Here is a 5,000-nt window from a genome sequence, read left to right as displayed (position 1 = left end):
CTCAAAAGCGACGAGTACTGGACTTCGACAACAATCTATCGCCCGTCGAGACGAAATCAAAGTGAGCTGCATTTACCTGAAGTACATGGTAATTTGACACAATTGAGTTTGTTGTCTTCACGCACGCAATGAAATAGGAAGAGGTTTTCGCCTCTAAGAGCAAATATGTTGTTTGTTTCAGTAAAATTTTCGCTGGAAAAGGATTCTGTGGTATTTTCTGCCTTTGTGAATTATAATATCATGTTGTGTATTGAATTTTTGAGCTTAAGGTTGAAATGTGATATGGGAAAAGTTTTTTAGTATTGCTCTGTAAGCAGGAAGGGTTCACAGGCCTGTTGGAAGCGTGCTTGAGTTTCAACAAAATGAGCCCCAAAATCAGTGAAAACTTGTGACGCAGATGAATAATAAAGTAGCTGCTATTGCCAAAATGATGGAATTACCTGGTGATAATAACGTCGTACGCGTCTTGGAGAGTAAATTTTGACTTTGCATAAACAAGAGTTGGGCGATTGTGATCTTTGTTTTGACTTCGCTCATTTCATTGTCAAACTTTATAACACTTGACAGAAAAAGAAACTTACAAAAACCCGGTATCTTGCCATCATTTGACACAGATGCTTCACTGTTTGGCGAGTAAACATGCCGCGGTAACTTAATCACGGCGCCCGCTGAATTCCGGCCATGTCACTTTCGATTTTGCAATTTACTTGAACGTAGCAAAAATCTCCCAAAATGTTTGTCGCTGATCGTAACTTTTTATATTCGATATTCACGGTTCAAAATTAATGTTGTTTTCATGTCGTAAATATTTCATTCTCGATCGACCGTCCCGGAAACTTCCTTCTGCTCTTTTTAAAAACTGTGTATCAATAGTTATTTGCTTTTTCATCAATATTTGTTTTGCATAAAGCAAGCTAACAAAATTTGTACCTTGCTGAGTTCGCATTTGTTAGCGTTAATAGTATTTTCGGTCAGATGCTGCTGTTTTTTATGAGGGGTTTATTGTTTTGGTCTCCCATCCTAACACTAATCCCGCAAAACAGGGCTTGACTTCAGTGAAGTTTAGTATTACAAAGCTGTCAGATGCACTTGTGGTGCAAAGAAGTTGTGAGGGAACTTGAAAATTATCAACATGTCAGCCCAGAAGCCACTGTTTCTCAGAATTATCGTCTCCTTCTAATCCTCTTGAATAGTGCGTACATACGAGGAAACAGCCAGAGATTATATTTCACAAAAACCACACTCCAGAAGATGAGAGAGACGGCAATGTAGAGATAAGATACAAAACACTAACCAAATAAAGATAAGGCCTGCTTGAAACTTCATTGCTATGCTCGAGAATTTTTTTTTACAAAAACCTTTCATCGATCGATCCTGTCTTGGGTTCCATTCCTTCCTCGACAGGTCACGCAAAATCGTGACCAACAAAATTTTTCAAGAGCTTCACAACATCACATCGATTTTACTTGTTTAGATCATCGGTGACCCCTTTTTTTACAGACACGAATCACGTGCTGCTCTTACAATCCACAAAATATGACGAAATGAAAAAATTCACAATGTAAGAAGTTATCTTTTTTAAAAGTATTCTTTCCTTGTGTGCTGAGTGCTGGAAGTAGTTAAAGAGATAAACGACACTGAAATACCCATAACATTCTAAAAAGGATGATTTGAAGAAATCCATGCTTAGGTATATTCTGTATTTGGGGGTGAAACATGCCATATTAAAAGAAATCAATTTAAGGACCGCCGGAAATTTAGCTTTTTCTCAAACCGGAAGTCAGTTCATTTACGCATGCGCGGTTGATCTGATAACAAGCGCGAGGAAGGGCGAGGAAAAACCTTGGATGCAAACAAGAATTAGGAGATTGTTATGAAATTTTCCAGGTTGGTGAGTGTTTTCTGGTCAGCTATCAATATGATGACCTCAGTCACTGGAAGTAACATTTCACTTCCTTAGCAACACATGAAAAATCTGTCTGTGGGCCCTTAATACATGTATGGCGAGATTTGCATAGAGTACCGAGCACTCACAGAAATAGATTGAACAGATTGATGGCTGTAATTGACAACTTCTCAGTGGTCTAAACTACAACGTTACATACATACATACAAACATACTTATTTGACCACACGCCATATGGGCTTTTCAGGGCCAATGAAACAACCATGACATAACAGAACATTCAACAACAACTGTTAAGAATCCCAACTGGCCAGAGCCAAACCAGTTGGCTATTTACAAGTGTAGCTGAGAAGTTGAACTAGGCACTACCAGGAACAAATTCAACCAGTGGTCAGAACTTATCTTGAACCCGGGATCCCCGGATCTCAAGGCAAGTGCCCTAACCCCTGGGCTGCACTGCCTCCTAGCATTGCATAAATCAAATATTTCACTGAGATCAGCAGGAAATTTAGAAATTATCAGGCTGTCAGGCATGGTCTATTTTTCATATGCTGAAAGAAAGAAATGTGCATATGAAGTGCAGGTTATAAAGGGAAGATTGAAGTGATCCTTACACTTATCAGGCCTGAATTGTTCAAACAATGGAAAGCTCTATCCGCCAGATAAATCACAGGCGTCTCAAGCTCATTGTGAGTATGGCCGACAAAAATATAAGGATTTGTATGGGAATCCCGACAAAAGGCTTAAGAAGATAATTATATGAAAAAATAATTAGTGTTAAGACTTGCTAAACCCAGTTACGAAGAGCCTACAGCTGTACTTTACAAGTACAAAGTCCTATTTGCTTATAAAAGCAGCATGAATGCACAAGATTACTAGGACTTACGTCTAACAATTTAGTTATTCTCCTCAGTTTGTTCACTACGGCTTTCCTTCTTGCATCTTTCAACACCTCCTGGCTTGGGGAATGTGTTTTTAAAGTTTGTCAACACAAAGGAGATGTGACTTCGATTGGACGTGACTGAGACATAGTTAATTGGCTTTTGAACAACCGGGCCCAGGGGAATAAAGAAAATTGTGGTTAACAAAACTAGTCTGCTACCCCAGTAAGGCTCAGTTTGCTATCAACAGTCAAAGTAGTGGCCATCCTTGTGATATAGTGCATTTTTCAAAAGCTGTTTTTATTTTTGCAATATTACCGCCTGAGGTCGCTCCCAGAACTGCTATTGCGTTGATGGTGGGTTGAGATGAAAGTTCAATCTTTGTCAATTGATTCTGAGGTGGTATTGTGACGGTGAGAACATTTTATCCAGGAATATTTGACTCAAATTGGTGGCTCCTGAGAATTAAGTCTGTAGCCTTGGGATTTCATTATACTGTTGACTACCGAGAAATTGAAATATGGCTCAAATCGCATCGCATCTGGAAAATAACCACACAGGATGGAAGCTACCCACAATGGCAATAAGTTTAGGCTTTTTAAGCCTTTTGTTGGGATTCCCAAACAAATCCTTATCTTTTTGTTGTCCATGCTCAAACTGGGCTTGGGGTGCCTGTGGATAAATTGCTATCCAGTGGATAACTCAATTGGTTATCCTAGTGTTTGTCCACTGGATAGTGATGTACCCAGTGGATAGCATTATCCATTGTTTCAAAAACTGGTGCTAGGGCAATTGCACCAGCAGCAGCAATGCTGGTATCTACATGTACGAATGAAATAGTTGCTTTAATTGTCATGATGTTAGTGCAGATCACTTCAATCTTTCGATATCCTGCCCAGCAATAAAGCTATGCATCAGTGCATCAAAAGTCAGGTACTTAAATGGCTTGTCCTCACTGGAAAAACTATTTTACCTCACAAAAGTAGAGACTTTGGGCAGAATAACAAGAATTCAACGAATACATACAAACAATGACTTACAGTACTGGCCACAGGAATAGCAGCACCTACACGCGCGTAAAATGCGCGCAAGATGGCAGATTTACGCGCAAAATACGCGCAAGTTATGTGCGTGTAATGCTGCTATTTCTGCGGCCAGTACTGTAGGCTTAAAAACAATAGAAGCTGCTTACAATCCCAAACAATAGCAGGTTATGTGAGCTGCTACATTACTAACACAAACACTAATATCGAGGTAAATATTAGAAATGAATTAATTAAAGTAACACTACGATTACGGTAAATACACTGTATGGATCATCTTCAAAATGACTGGGTGTTAATATTATTTTGATCACAATCTTTCATGGCAACAACATAACAATATATGTACATATAGCTCATTGTGCAAGAAAGTTGTTTTCTTGAGGCAGATGAAATTTTTACCAAAACCAATACTACAAAAAACCACCTTCATGTACATGTATAATACAACAACAAAATGACTCTCTATGTCATTGTGATGTGGGGCTCCTGCTCCCCTTCCCTGATGGAAGACATTAAATTCATTCCACTAAAGCCCTTGAGATGCAATCTTTTGATGAAACATCCAAGGAGGATATAGTGGACTCTGATATTTCTTTTATAAATGCAAAGACTCGAAGTGCAAGCCCATTGGGCATGCTGTGGCACATGTAATAGTACCCTTAAAAAGAGCCTTAATATTTGAGTAATGTAGAGGTTTTGCACGGCAGCCATGTTGCGTGGCAGGAACAATGAAAATGTTTTGCATTAGAAAGAACATTTATTCCCATAGGAAAAAGAATCTATTGTTCGTGCCATGCAACATGGCTGCCGTGCAAAACCTCTATTTGAGTAAACAGACAACATACATGAATATTGTGTTAAACCTGGTCGCTGATCAACTTTTAAACATTCAGCGCTTGCCACATCATGTGAAGAACAGTAAAAGTTCTAATGTAAAAATATTTTTTCTAAGGGCACATCGTTAGTGTCAAAAAGAAATGACAATTTAAATATTTCTTGGAACACCCAAATGCAGTGTTTCATAGGAGGGCATTTATCCTTTTGATAAAATACATGTAAGTTCAGTTTCCACTGTCTTCCTCCAGGTGGTTTTGGGTCTTCCCCTTTTTCTTTTGCCTGCAGGTGTCCACCTAAGGGCAACCTTGGGTATCCTCTCCGACGACATTC

At 39.0% G+C, this 5,000-nt stretch overlaps 1 protein-coding gene across 2 annotated transcripts in view; it reads left to right on the top strand.

The window, feature by feature from the left end:
• LOC137988543 (uncharacterized) overlaps positions 1-5,000 on the top strand; it is an 84,950-nt gene that overhangs the window by 443 nt on the left and 79,507 nt on the right. The window lies entirely within an intron of this gene.

The sequence above is a fragment of the Montipora foliosa genome, unplaced genomic scaffold (assembly GCF_036669935.1).
Source record: "Montipora foliosa isolate CH-2021 unplaced genomic scaffold, ASM3666993v2 scaffold_420, whole genome shotgun sequence".
In the NCBI taxonomy this organism is placed as follows: domain Eukaryota; kingdom Metazoa; phylum Cnidaria; class Anthozoa; order Scleractinia; family Acroporidae; genus Montipora; species Montipora foliosa.
This window is presented reverse-complemented; position numbering and strand designations above follow the sequence as displayed.